Consider the following 16046-nt stretch of genomic DNA (forward strand, 5'->3'; position numbering starts at 1 on the left):
CATCAATAAAACTATTTTGGACAACATAAATAACAGAGAGAAGAAGCATATCAATAATGCTTTGTATGTTTTTAATTGGAGTTGAAAATATAAAATAAGAGTAACGAGGAAAAATTGTGGAAGAGGGAAATAACACAGAAATTTCAGATAATTAAACATACAAATGATAATTAATGTCTTTGTTTCTTCCTTCCCTTTCGATGCTCATTAAAGATTTGTTTCCGTACTATTTCCACTGTTTACCTATTCTTGTCAATACAAGTAGTACACACACACACACCTTTAGTCAGTGAGGTAAGTGTTTTTTTGTTTGTTTGTTTGTTTGTTTGTTTGTTTGCTTTGTTTTTTGGTTTTTTGTTGTTGTTTTTTTTTTGTTTTTTTTTTTGTCACTGATTGTTTTTTCTGGAACTGGCAGAATATCACCTTCCTGCCTGACATAGAAACATTGTTGAAGGATCGTTAATTTTTAAATAGCAAGTCTCTGATCTGCGTCATGTTTAACTGTTCTCAGGTTCAAATTCATTTTTTCTGACAAGTACAACTGTTGCGGGTGCTTTAAACACTTTTATATATTTTTTATTACTCTCAAATTCCAGTGTAGTATTTTTTTTCAAAATAAAATTTTAAACTATACGAGAAGACTATCCAATACAAATCCACTATTTACCGCCTGGTGGCTCTTTTTTGAAGGTTTTTGTAGCTTTTCTCACGAATATCTTCAAGCCAATGGTGGCAAGCGCCATCTATCTTCAGAGGATCAAAGGAATCGCTTTAGTATACATCGGATGAAAAAAGTCCAGAATGACCATAAAGCTTTGCTTTTGAATAGAACAAAAGAAAGAAAGAGAGAAAAAGACGGCTTCAGAGAATGCCAATGGCAAGGTTTTATTAACTAAGGTGATATAATGAGCAAATAAATCGGCTTGTAGGCATCTAACCTTTGCCTTCAAAGTCCGAGTGTCCTATGGCATGCACAAACGACATTCAGAATGTTAAAGATGTTAAAAGTAAATAATTTGGCATCGGGGCTGTAAAAATGTAAAACACTTTTGGTCAAAGATATTCTCGTTCAAAAACAATATGTAATACACCGAGTACACCAAAGGATGTTATTTTGTCCTTTTCTCAATCAAATGTCTGCCACAGTTTTACCTTTAGAAAGCACGATTCTAGTATTTAAAATATTTGATATCGGGATCGGTTCACAATAATATCTTCTCACGTGTACTTTAAAATGTTAATGATCAGTAACACCTCAAATATCTTTATTCGGGTGTCTAAATACATCAACAATCTTAACTGGGATTTTGTAAACACCTTGCACTTTATGGATAGGGAACAAAGTACTGAACTGATGACGAACAACACAAGTACACGACTGTTATAGGCACAACACAATCCGGGTAGAAAAGGTAAAAATAATCAAGATTGCATTCATCAGATTTCAGTATGGCTTCAAAGACTCGGTGTCGGGAGACATAAGGTTGCTATAGAAGATTTATGGTCAAGGATGTTATTTCAGTATTTTCTGTTTCACAGAGTGTAGGTTGGATTCAAGTTGTCAAAGGTTCTGGTTTAAGTCTTTCAACAAAATTTCTGGAAGGAAGGTGTCCAGTTGATTTCTGGTATTTGATAAGCTGAGAGACCTCTGAAGCAAGTTACCTGAGAATTTGAAATAAATTCTTGAGAAAAAAATTGAAGAGAGAGAGAGAGAGAGAGCGACATAGATTTTGGAATATTATTTGGTGGACCACTGTCATTGCAAATGGTGAATAAGCAATACAAACAATACTAAATAAAATCCATAATTTAAGTAATTTAACATAAGCCAAACAGCAACACTATTTAAGAATTAAGTTCGTTTAATTCAAATTGACCTTTCCTTCCCATCTCCCAGAGACAGCGATTAGGATCGTTACTTTAACCATGCCTTAACTTCTAGAGAGAAAGAGAGAGGTTGATACTTATAAGTTGGACACAGGTATAGCATCCTGAGGTTTACTCTTCAGCACGTGACACACTGGAAGCTGGCACGTGACGGTTAAAGAGGGACTTGAGGGACCACGTGACTGTAAGCAGCCAGCAGCGACTTTTCACATTGAACGTTGTTCTTGTATAGTTCCAATTCCAATTCCAGTAACCTATCTCTCTCACACACACTCGCTCTGTGTTATTTTATTTTCAAATAACGACCTGTGACCCATGCCGTTGCCTGAAAGTAACGGAAGTCCATATTCAAATATCGGAAATTTTAGGCAACATTTTTTGCCAAGCTTAAAAATCTCCTTAGCATCAAACGGAAAGGAAATAAGTCCTTCCGTAATTTAAATACAATGCTTGTCTCCGCGGTCTACCAACTCCTCTAGGTGGCGTGCAATGACAGGACAGGTTCTACCACTAAACACTAACAACGCAATGATCTTCCTTCTCAAAGCACAGCATCCAATCTTTACATCATTTATCATCCAAATTGTCAGCAGCCAACGATGTTGTCATCACTCTGTTAGCTGTTATATTTCTGTGAGCCATCGACTGGACAGACCAGACATGTCTTGAGAGCCACAAAACGTGAAACGAGCTTTCGCCAAGAAGCAGAAACGAAACAAATTGGAGGCGCTACTCGTCCCGCTGGTCTGGGAGGAATAGTGGGATGAGGCGAGTGTGTGTGTGTAGAGGGATGAGGAAGGAAGGAGTAAAGGAGGGGACAGGAGGGGCTGTGAGGATGAGGGGCTGTGAGGGTTCAAAAAGTAATCTCCTGGCGTGTCGGCGGTAATCGGTTTTTGTCGTGGTGCCGCGTTCATCACTGTCAGTCTTCGTCAGCTTCTGACCTCGCCCTGTTGTTCGTCCGTCTCAACGGTCAGTTTGCTTCTTTGCTCTGGTCAGCCGAGGCGTTCGGGGACTCTCCACCTCTTCTCTTTGTACACACAGCTGGTCATTAGCAGTCGCGTGGCCGGGCCGCTGGACGATGCCCGCCGCTGTGGAATGAATGCAGACCGAAGACGTCTATTCATCCCTTTGCATCTTTGAGTACCGAGTCAGACTATCTTTAATTAACCTATATACCGATCGTCAGAGAACTTGAAGACGGACGAGAAGAACCCCCGCCAAGTTCTGACAAGATTATTCGCTTAAAGTATTTTTTTGTCTACCACGAGATTTAACCGCGATTTTGATGAGAGTTTCAGAATATCCCTGAGAGACGTGTTTTTCTGTACAAAACAATAAAACCAAATCATTTCAGAAAACTGAACATTGTAACATATTATCTTGGATGCTTTTCAAGCTTTACCCCATGAAAACAATACCCGAGCCCAACAAAAAACCGTGTCCTAAATGTCTGACGCCAGTCTATGTGTATCAGGGGAGACCACTCTGAGGGACTTCTGTCCGCTATCAGCCATAACTGTCATTTTGAATTTTTTTTCCTTCCTGCTCGTCGAAGAAAGTTGATAAAGTAATTTCCTTTTCATATTTGAAACATATTTGTGTTGACGTTAACGGGCAGTCTCCAAGTACATGAAACGCGCTTTGGCTGATAAAACTGCAATGGCTTTCCCAAGCTTAGTGCAAATAAATAAAATTTTTAGGGTGCCCTTCTCTCTTCTTTGGTGTCGCCAGGATCGATAGTTGAAGTTCCATTCTGGAGATGACGCGTTCAAGTGTAGGAGAGAAGATGGCCTTGCTTAATTCAAAAGAGCGGAATGTGGCGCTTGATTCCGTGCCATTATAGCTAATGTGTAGCTAAAATCAATGGGCGAGGGGCTCGCGGCATACAGGAGTCATATCCGAGGACAGCTTCCTCAGCCTCTCTATGACGTCAAGCAGTGTTTTAAAGTACGCGATTAGTGCATAACGATGCTTTCATAAACCGGGAACTTCGCACGTGTCATCCTCCAGCAAAGACTTCCATCGACCGCAAGGTACGCTGGGAAAAAGGTACAGGACCGATGTCAGAAATGGCCATGGAGCTGAGAGATACACGTCAGAAATACAGTATAGCTACGTCAGGAGTGACAAGTGTAGTTACGTCAGGAATGACAAAGTATAGCTACGTCAGGATTGACAAAGTATAGCTACGTCAGGATTCACAAAGTGTAGCTACGTCAGGATTCACAAAGTAGAGCTACGTCAGGATTGACAGAGATTCGAGAGGCCATCAGAGATGACAAAGTGTCGAGAGGACAAACATCAGAAATGACAAATGTAGACTGATGTGAGATATGACTAAGAGTATCTATAGACAGACGTCAGAAAAGAGCTATCCACGCTCACACCCACGGATGAAACCACGGGAGACGTTTCGCTGCATCAGTTACATAAAATTTAGTGTCGCTGAACTTCGATCTTACAATCAAGCGGAACAGACAGAAAACAACCACGATGACTATAAACTGGAGATAGCTCTGCGAAATAGCTTTTATCCTGACTCCACCCAGGTCACTGGTCCTGACTTTGTGATGAAACAGAAACGTCTTGGGCATTTAATTTTATTTTTTAAACAAAGGTCATTGACAACCGTTTGTCTGAACCTCGGGTGTCTGGGTCTCGGAAAAATCATGCACACGTGTTCCCATTACCTCCGATGCTTAGACCTGTTTATATTTAAGCTGACCAGCCTGTAATAATTTCCCCAAACGCATATAATTCCAGAAATAAACCTGTAATCGTTATTCAATGTATTAACTATTACCAGAACGCCTCTCGGGTAAAAAAAAAAAAAAAAAAAACTCACACAAGAAACGCAAAGGTTTCTACATAATGTGGCCTGGGTCTGCTTGACAACTTGCTGTCCTGGAGTCTTGTGTGGATGAAGTGTATAGGCTAACACAAGTCAATGGTTTGTTCAAACTGTAAGAGTCTTAGAATGCTGTCGCTGGTCTTACCTAAACAGAATTTATCTATGGTTCCTACAAATTATTTGCCGATATTGGAATTCCAGTCACCGAGTTCGACGTGAATACGCTTTCCAGCTGTTGTGTTTATGATCCTTTCCAACTCCTCCATTTGTCGCCTGCGTGTATAGGAGTCGGAAGGTAAACTTGTACAATGGTGACATTGTGGGGCTTCATGGGAGTTTGGTTAAGGACGTGTAAAGCTTGATGGGAGTGTGATCAAGGACTTAGTAGCTTGAATCTGGTCTCGAATCCTTGCCCCACAACAAAGGAAAATGGCCCCCAACTCTTGTGATCTTTGCAAAGAAGACAGGCTACGTAAGGCAACAATGACAGAAAATAGTAGCAACACTAAAGATATAAGTACCGGCCATGCAACCACACTTTAGGGTGGTAACTTCTTCTCGGAAGCACCGGCCAGAGATTGGTCCCATGTTGTTTGCAACCATGGCGTCCATGATCCCTCTGTCTTGTGGGCAATCTCGTGAGAGATAAAAGCTGGAAGTAGACCCAGACAGAAAATCTGGGTGTTAACAGGGCACCTGGGAGAAAGATTTTCTCGACGAAAGCACCGGCGAGGGCACGGACTCACTGGGCAGAACCTGCTACGGAGGACGGACCTCGGTGATACTAATGACAGAAGTCTGCGGCTTCTTGAGTTCGATCAGATCCACATGCTGACCCTCACCAATGCTCTGCATTATGAAAAGAAAAGGTTCAAACTTTCGACTTGGCATTTTCCAGATAATTCGATCCATAACCAGATCGATTTTATCTTGCTGCCCAGACGCTCTAAATCGAGCATCATAAAGGTAAAGACGAGGGCACGGATGTCGATAGTGACCACAGCCTTGTCTTGGCAAACCCTTGCTTGTAGCTGAAGTTCAGCCTCCTTAATTTTAGAATGTGCTTGAACCTCAATAAGATATGAAACCCACAAATTATCGAGTTCTTTTAGGTCCAAGTTTGAGGTAAATTCGCTGTCCTGATTGACTGTGACATGGAGACCCTCTCAGGTCACATGAAAGAAGTGCTTCTCTCCTCTTACGAGAAGGTTTCAGGGTGGTAAAAGGCAAGCAAGCAGCCCTGGGTCATGGACGAAGTTCTCGACCTTCGTAACCATAGGTCGGCATTGAAGAATAGGAAGCAGAGCAAACACAAATCAGCTGTCGAGTATCACAAGATCAGAAATGGATGAAGACATTCAGGGAAACCGGAGTTGGGAGATTCCATGAGACAGAGGAGGGTATGCCTTGGGGCAACAACTTGCTTGCTCAAAACCCTCACAAATGAGGGTCAGCAGCAAAATTCATCTGTCATCAAAGACAGCTTTGGCAATCTCCTTACGGAAGATAAGACTGTACTAGGAAGATAGAGGTCTGCTCTTACCTATACAACGTCCAGATACATGACAGCCCTGAACACCCTTAAAGACTATCTTCTTTCGGAAAGGAAACCTAAATTCCCTGCAGACCTTCAGGTCTTAAGGGAAGAGGTTTATTACCATTAATGCCTGTTTAAAGAAAACGAAACCCTGGCATGATTGCAAACAGATTCTTTGATGGCACAAAAAGAATTATTTGCTGGCTAGAACAGTATGTGTAATAGTCTGTCCACGTCCATCGGGAGTCCACATCTCCACGGAGACATGTTTTTTTCCCCGTTACCAAATGGCCCTCGCTTGCGTCTGCTCGCAATATGCTTCTCTGGTCCCGAGAAAACGATTCCAGGAAATGATCGACAGTGGCATTGGCGAGACACCCGACCTGGCGAAACTTTTCTCCCCTCAACCTTTTGTTTTCTCATGTGCGTGTACTAGAGGGTGGCTCCCCTATTGACCACTTCGTGCACTTAGAAGTTCGCATCGAATTTTGAGGGAAAATACAGGGGAAAGATCTGTGATGATGACAAAGCATTCTCCAGCTCGCGGCTCTCAAAGTTCTGCAGGAGGAGATGGTGTGTCGTACGAAATGGACCCAATTATTGAAAATATGCCGCGCTTCCTTTTGCAGGAGAGAAGTGGCGAGATGAGTGTGAGCGACTGAGAGAGTAAATAAGGAAAGGAGTCGAAGGAGGAGTAAGAGTGAAAGTTGAGGTTGACAAAGGAAGGACAGAAAGAGGCGATGAAGAGGAGAAGGTGTGTGGACATTCACTAACCAACGAGGAGCGACTGTTTCCGAGTCGAGGTCGGATGGTCTGCTACATTCGTCTGTGACAGAGTCTTCCGGAATCACAGATCATCAGAAGCAACCATTGGCTATCTCAGACAGACCACACAGAAACCATCTTATACCACATAAAGTAATTTATGATCTTATACAAAGAAAGATAGGAGTATCTTATACAACAAGGATTAAAGATACTAATACGAGGTTTTTATTACCTCAGGGAAGAATTTCAGAATCTCACACAATGATTGGAGCATCTCATACATCAGAGTGATCATCTCTCAATCTTTCATTCACAATCATCTCTCAATCTTTCATTCACAATCATCTCTCAATCTTTCATTCACTCAGATACAGTATGACCTTTTCAGCACATCAGGAGAGATTACAAGAACTATAACACGGCTAAGGTACTACAGCTTATGGTTATTATCCTCTGTCACACATAATCCTCTGTTTTGTTTTTGTTTTTTTTTAAAAGAAATAAATGCTCAGAGCTGACTATGACTTGCAAGATTATTTCCCTACAACCATTGTCCACAACTGTAAAAACTGTCTTTGGTTAGGCTTTAGGAGAAATGTCTCGTGATGATGCTGATTTAAAAAAAAATAGGATCCGTGTCATAAAACAGGATCTTAGTATCTTTTCTCTGCTCTAATTATACACTCATAAGAAACTGTGATGTTAAAATCCAGTTATTAACAAGTGTTTACAGAAAACTTTGTTGTCTACGGTTATAAAGCCGGTCATCAACGCTGTTCTCTGATAATAACAATGGCTCATCGGTGACATACTGTGCTCGATATAGCAACAAGTTTATAAAACTATGGTATCTTCTATTATAAAATATTTCTTAAAACTGTGTTCTCTGCAGTTAGACATGCTCATGAAATTTGCTTGTCTATTGTCTGTTGTCTATTGTCTATTGACTATTGTCTATTGTCTATTGTCTATTGAGTAAACACGTTAACATCGTGCAGTGTGCTGCTCGCTAACACTGTCAACTGCTATCACCGTCATCACAAAACTCAACCGTTTCGTGTTCCCAAACGTCCCGCAAACAGGTTTTGGCAAATCGAAACGAGTCTCTTCAATTCCCAGAACATGCTGCACGTGTCATGCGCACTGCCTGCATCAGCGAGTGCGTTCCGTGCACGCAGGCGCGCCGAGGAGGAGGTCACGTGACTATGAACTACAGCCATAGCGCACCCACCCCTTCCAGTCAGTGTGTACTACAGACTTCTACAGAACCTCACAGACTCACCATCGTGTTTGTGTGAGACTACGTGCTTGTGTGTCTCTGGTTTCGAGTTCTACGTGAATTGCGCATGCTTTCTATTTTTAGATTTGTGCTTGCTTGGCTTGAAAATCGAGAATGAAGAAAAGGAGCAAGAGGAGAAGGAGGAAGAGACAGAAGGATGAAGGAAGAAAAAAAGCAAGAGAAGTAGGTCGATATGGTACACGTGGTGCTGAACGTGACATTTCGTGCACGGGTAATCAAGGGGAGAACAGCGATCTCGCCAACGCCCCAGTGATTTCCCCTGCGACCTCTGTTGGCGATAAAAGGCAAAACTTTGGAGGAATGGCATAAAATATTTATGATATAGTCGGTTAGCTTTTCACGTGTCGTCAACACATGCTGCAGAAAAAAGCATGCGAAGAAAATGGCAGCAGAATTCATGAACACAAACCGCGTCTTAATTCTTTGTCTTAGCCAGCACCTCAAGACATTCACGTGACATCTTACCAAATTACTGCCGTTGACGAGAACTTATTAACTTCTCCAATTATGTCATGGCTTACAAGCTTTCTTTCTTATTCAGTTTTGCTTCTTGGTTATCGTTTTGTACTTCTTTAAAACTGCCTGACTGTTGTACCCGGTACATAGTGTGTGTGTGGGTTCCGAGTAGTGGATGAAAGTGTTGATCAGTTCACAGTAATAAATGTTCATAGTAGGTCCATTTTTAGTGATCAGTGTGATCTTCTGCTGTTAAATTTCTTTACAGGGTGGGTATCTCCATGGGTATCAGGTTGGGTATCTCCATAGACATGCCCCATTGTCTGCAGCAGGGAGGCTGGTTTAAGGTTTCTACCAACTAAGATTCAGAGGGTTTCCATTCTTAATTCACTTCTCACCTAGACTGGCACTCTTCAATAATAAGACTAAGGAATCAGACACAAAGGTATATTAATGGGTATGTGGCCATAAAAAAATCACCTGCTACAAAGTCAGTGAAAATTGGTTGATTGTTTGTTCAGACAGGTACATGTGGGTGTTACAACCCACTCCCAAAACAACAGGTTTTTTTAAAAAATAAAAATCCCTCAAATTATCCGTCAGTCTCAAATCAGCCCTATTTGCCATCGGGAGGCATGATACAAGTCTGTTCTCCGATCATCACCCTCCTCTTGACGCTCCGTGCCGTCGGGTTTGCCGCGTGCAGGTCAGAGGTCACGGCGCGCCGAGCAGAACCTGCACGTGCAACCTGCCCCCGGAGCCGCCGCTGCGCATGACCATGCTGCACATCGACACGTGCACGCACGTGCGAGCACCTCGGGATGAGGGGGTGGGTGGGTGTGCACCTGCTCAATTTTAGGGACGGGGGCCAGCGCGTGGGGTGTGTCATAAGCCAACAAGCGAAGTGAGAGAAAGGAGGAGGATGGGGTCAGAAAAATTTCCCGCTCACCTTTTCACGATTATAAGTTCACTTAGGTAAAAAGTTAGGTTGTAATCACCTGCTTGACCTCTGTCTTCAGCATCGCTTCCCTCCGAGACAATGCAGATAAACACTAATCGGTTCTTAATGATCTCTTTACCTATAGGGCTATAGCTATAGGGGTGTAGGAAGATGCTCAGCTTTTGGGAGGAGGTGGAATTCCAAGCTGACAGTGAACACAGTCTTGCCCCCTCAGTATCTTTTTTTAAGAGGCAGGATAACCCCTTGCCTCCTGGTTCCTACGAGGCTGAGCTGTAGAGTGTTCTTAAAGGAAAAAATGACAATGTCATCGCAAGAGAGAGCTTAACAGAGATGAGTGGCTACAGGGATCAAACGCGATGACAGGTCGCGCCATCTAGCGCCTCCTTGTCTTCGTTGATTACTTCGATCATCACTCAAGTGGAGATTAAAATTAATCACAAGAAACAATGTTTCTTGACCAAACCCTGACTACGCTCAGTTCTCGCTGTCATAGGAGCGATGGGTCCCACTCTAAAGTAAAACATTCCACAGACAAGTTGCAAGAAAGTTAGTCTAAATAAAAAGTACTTATCATATTTCCTGCTGTTTCAATTTTGTCTCCAAGACAATGTTTGAAATAAGGCGAACTGTACAGTTCCCTGGTGTGCGATCTTGACCAGAATCCCTAAAAGTACACCTGATGGATGCCAGCAATTTGTACCTACCATAGAAAATCGCAAGGGTCCAATCGCTCTTCGGACAGTACCTTGGATACAATTTCTTCTTTGGGGTAACTTTGGAGGGAAAGAATACGTTTTCTCGACTAGACTGACAAAGATAAACTTTGCGGTGTCGGGCAGCTCCTTCGATTCCCTCTGTCTCCCTCTCTCTCTCTCTCACACACACACAAACACAAGAGAGACTACTGTGACATCTCGAAATACAATCGAATAAATCCACCCTGAAACGTGCATGGACGTGCGCGTGCCGGCGTGTCTCAACGGTTTCTTTTCAGCGGATCATCCGAAACACCTGGACGTGTACCCGAGACTTGTATCACATCTGTACACTGTGGCCATAGAGGAGGCATGTTCCGGTAGCGGGAGACAACCGCCAGCAGTTGTTCGCCCCTCGCTCTGATAACTGGCTTCGCTCCACTCCTCCCCCAAGATTCGTGTGTGTTCTCTTCTCTCGCTCTTTCTTTCTTGCGCACTGTTTTTTAAACGGAGGTGGGGGAAGGATGAAGGCGCAATCCTCTCATGTCGTCTGGTGTAAGTTCACGCGGGTTCTCGCGAGTATCAGGCGGGGTCGCGGGCACGTCCGCCCAATTAGTTCTGCGGGATGTCAAGGCTCATACCACGCGCCAGCCGTGCAGGGTTGCTGCTGGTGTTGTATAGTCTCCCCCATACACAGCATCTCTGGTAGACCCCGGTCTGTTCTTATGATGGACGTGATATGTCATCCACCCTCCATCTCTCTATCTCTAGCCCCCTCTCCTATGAGTTGTCTCCCCTCTTCGCTCGTTCGACTGTAGAGTTAGGCAGGGAAAATGCAAAAACAAACATACAGAAGTAAAACAAAATACGTTTCCAAGAAGGAGAACATAAGAAACTACAAAAATAAAATGAGCCTGTATATATAAAAGCGACATAAACGGGTTTTTTTTTTGTTTTTTTTGGTTGGTTTTTTTGTTTGTTTGTTTTTGTTTTTGTTTTTTTTGTTTTGTTTTTTTGTCATTAATGATGAGATTGCAGTCCTGATGGCCTAAAAATGTGTAACCTTCTTGCCCTAACCATGAAAATGCATGAAAGAACAGTCAGCATACCCGTATGTTCGTACTATTAATGTAAAATGAAGTGATAATTAAATGTTTACGACAGTGACCCAACCACCTTATTGTATCCAAGCTGTTGTAGCCTTGTGATCCAAGTCACGAGGAGGTAACGAGTCCCATGTGATCCTCGCCAAATGTCCTACCAATGCAGTAGTAGTCTACATGGTGTGCTGGCATCTATGAGGTCCACTCACCAGTCCAGCCTCCAGTGGCGGCGCCATCTCAATCTTGCTGTCAACTCCGCCAGGGACGTGAACCCAGTCTACCCAGGGGCAGTAATGCTTTGGTCTACACACAGGCTTGTCCTTCTTGTACTCTTCCAGGAAATTTTAGAGTGCGGGACATCAAAGGATGACTTGGACATTGTCCTTGATAGTTTGCTGGCAGCAACTACAAATCTTAATTAGGACATCTTAAATTTCTTTCAGACGGAGTTCGAGGGAGTGATGAACTACTTGCACTGATAACTCTGATAATGAGAAAGGAAAATGAGTTTTAACCTGGTGTGCAACAGAACATTCGATTTTTTAATGACCACAACGTTTCTTTAAATTTTTTTCCTTTTCATTTGGCTGTCAATCCCTCTTTCCTAAATAGTTTTCCTTGTCTCTGTTATTTATTTATTTTTATTTATTTTATTTTTTTATTTTATTTATTATTATTATTATTTTTATTTTTATTTTTTATTATTTTTATTTATTTTATTTTTTTGTTATTCATGAATTTCCGTGTTTGCACACAGGTATCTCTCAATACAAGAAGAGATTGGAAATAATCAGTAAGGGTCTGTGAACATGTGACCGGCGCTTCACTCTGAACAAAACTGAACTCTGGCCTCAAGAGAGAATCCGATGTTGCCAAATCTTTGCTCGGGCATCTCTCAATTGTCCGGAGGAACAAATAGTTCTGTTAGGACCTCCATGTTACCGTAAACAGATACATTTGCTAAAGGAGAGACAGCCGACGACACAGCTCCAGCTGTGTAAGATAGTTGTTAACATCCCAGTCTTCATGTACCTCTACAGACAAAATATACACCAGCTGCCATGGAGTAAGTGCTTTCGTCTTCCCTTCCGCGAAAACAGCAGCAAGGGAGGGCGGTGCTCCAGCGCCTATGTAGTGTATCTTGTTTAGGGTCCAACGCATCTTTTAATTAAAACTCTGCCGGCTTCCGGTGTCTTGTAGCTCCTCCCTTCCCACGTCGGACGAAAGCAGTTCAACGGTGATTGATAGCTGCACCTCTTGTACTGCCAGAGAGAGAGAGAAAGAAAAAAAAAGGGTGATGTGGGGGAAGAAAGAGGATGGATGGGTGGATGGCAAGACTGGCGCTTCGTTCTCGCCGCGTTCCTCCTCCTCTTCCACTATTCCGCTTTCCCATGCGTAGGTTCAGAGGTTGTAACAACAGAAGTGTGTGACACCGACAGGATGTTAGGCTGCTGCAGTCACTGGGAGGGAGATGCTGGAGGCTGCGCAATGCATCATCAACCCCAGGCCAGCGCGCGCGCCTCCCGCTCGATGCTCGGGGGCCTCCGCTCGTGTCTGTTATTGCTGGGTCCCGGACCAGACAGCCTCGGCTCGTCTTCCCATCCCCCTCTCCAGGAAGTCTCGTGCAGTCTCGTTCTGTCGCTTTTTTCAAAGGCGCAGAAAAGTTCAGACGAATTGTGTGGATTTTAGATGAAAGCGGTGTGGCCTCCATCCTTTAAAGTGCCTTTTTTCTCCTTCTTACCCCTCTCTCCATTCTTCCTTCCTTTTTGACTCATGCTCAGTTGTTTGCAAACATTGCTTCTGTGATGCTTCGATTTCTTTGAGAAGTGGGGGATGGGGATGAGGGGAAACTCCTGAAAGCATGGGCCGGAACAAGAGGCCGTTACTCAGTTGCCCGACCTCACTTAATCCCGTTAGCACCTCTCCAGTAGATTGCGCCGTGGCGGCTTAATACAATTACATCAACGGCTTGCGTTTCACCTATCAAGGGCGGCTACTCTCGGGAACTTGTAACTTAAATAAAATTGCCGTTTGAATGACTTTCCTTCACCTTTTCAAGTTGTCGGGTCGTTTTCACTTTCGGTCCTCCTTTTGTTTTGCGTTTTATTTACGAGCTTAATTCAATTAACAAGAAAAGAAAAGAAGCTGCGATGTTGACTAGTCGTGTAAATTTGCCTCTTGAAAACTTTTTGAGGAAGTCTTGGCTCTGCTACATCCTTCCATTTCATTCTCTTTAAGTAGTGAAGAAAATTTATATATACGTTTATGATAATTTTATTCGATTTACTAATATCATGCAGACAGAATTTTATATCTATACAGTGAAAAAGGTAAACATTAAACACAAGTCTGTTCTCACACACACACACGAGGAGTAAAACAAATTGAAAAAGAAAAAAAAAAACACGTTTGAGAGAATGTTTACGTAAGGAAATTGTTGTTGTGCCTATTAAACAGTCTCATAACATTTGGAATGATATAAAAACAAAGCCGATAGTAGTCAGTTCCGTTGCGTTGAATTATTTGTAGTGTCTGATTTGTTTTGAGGAATGAATGACAATTGTCTGTAAGCAAAGGTGAGGCTGTCAGCAAGTCACGTGGTTTTATATTTATCAGATAATATCGGGAAATAGTTTGTCAAACAAGAAAGATGGTGGGCGTCAGATCACGGTCCTCCCAATGGGGAGTAGTCTACGTGGTTGTACGGTTTGATCACCTACATCAAAGCACTTCTTCAACGCCTACATTGAACTGCTTTACCGACGCCCTCGTACTGTTTAACCTCCTGGACCTACGTCATTGGAGACCCTGCCCTACGTCATGGCAGTCCTTGATTACGTCATGGTCCTCCTTGACCTACGTCGTGGCGCTGCTGTCTTCACTCCGAGAAACAGATAGACGATCTCGACTCAACACGTGAGGAGGACTCTCCTGAGGAAGGAGTGAGGACTGAGGAGGGAAAATGAGGATGAGCGAGGGTTTGCTCTCCTGTCTCACCTCCCAATCAATGTTTGCGTCACTCGTGAGTCATCGTCGTTCGCCTCGTGGGGGTCTAATCTCCTCATTGATTTTTCTTTGCACTAAGCGAGCAAAGTGTGGGAATCTGCCCGAGGATGCCATTGTCTGCTAGTAAATTAACGCTTCTTATGAAACTTTCCCTTCTTTCAGTAGTTAGCTTTGTGTCACGATCAACTCGACCCCGTTGAGTCCTGTGTGCCAGAGGTCACTCACACCTGCAAGGAGATTAAGCTAGGCACCTGCCAAAAAAAAAAACTTTTACGTTTCACGCGATAGCGCGATTTTTTTGGTATCAGCTATTTTTAGTCCCTTAGACTAAGGTTCAAAAATAGTTTACTGCACTTGTCACACCATCGGTTGCCATGGAAACAAACAAAAAGGGCGCCCAACAAACATTTTGAAAAATAACAAAACTTCGTCAATTTGTGAGTAGACTCAAACTTTTATTGAAATAGTTACTTAAAAGACAGATCTACATTTCTATGAAAAGAGATTTTGCAAAATCGGCTTAGGTTTTTTATGAATTTTTTTGTAAAACAATCTGTGTTAAATTTCAAGAAATTTGATTAAAACAGTATAACTACCAAACTACTTAAATATTTCTTTAAAAATCGTTCATAGAAATGTTTATATATGTATGATGAAAATTACTCAACCAAATTGCACGACTATATCTCTTGTCGATAAAAAAGTTTGTCCTTTTGAAGTAACAGTCTGTACCCAAAACAAGAAACTGAGGAAAACGAGGAAAGAAAAACTGGAAAGTTTAGTAACTACTAAACTACTAAATATTTGTAAAAGTGCCCTCATTTAAATGTGACATGTATATATAAAGAAACTCTCAACGTAATTTTATGACTATATCACATGTCAATATAATTTACAAGCTTTTGAACTAACCAAGCTTACCAAAACAAGAAACTGAAAAGGCAAGGGAAAACAACTAAAAGCTTAGTAACTATTAAACCAATAATTAGTTTTTTTAAAAAGCTCTCATGGATATGTTTAGATATGTATAAAGAAACCTTCAACCAAATTTAAGCCTGTAGCACATGTTAATATAAAGTTATAGGGTTTTATAAGTAAACAAACTGTAACATAAACAAAGGAACGGAAAAAGCGAGAACAGAAAGTTCAAGCTTAGTAACTTTGTTTTTATCTAAGCCTTTCATGGTTAATTTACCTGTTGAATAAAACTATAACCATCTTTCAATGTGTTACTACACATAACTTTAACATTACTAATAAAATTAATTACTTTGTTCACTTTTAGTAAATCAACATGGTTGTTGTGTGTACCCAAATGTTGACCAGGCTTCAGAGAAGTACACAGTAATAACAACAATGGTGTTTGCAAACATTGAGCAACACAGTTATAGGTTTAGATAGTTATATAGAAGTTCAGTGTTCACTAGCTTCATGGTTTTATGCCATTTATAGTCCTTTGCTATCTAACATTTAGTGATGCTG

This window comes from Pomacea canaliculata, linkage group LG12, assembly GCF_003073045.1.
Source record: "Pomacea canaliculata isolate SZHN2017 linkage group LG12, ASM307304v1, whole genome shotgun sequence".
In the NCBI taxonomy this organism is placed as follows: Eukaryota; Metazoa; Mollusca; class Gastropoda; order Architaenioglossa; family Ampullariidae; genus Pomacea; species Pomacea canaliculata.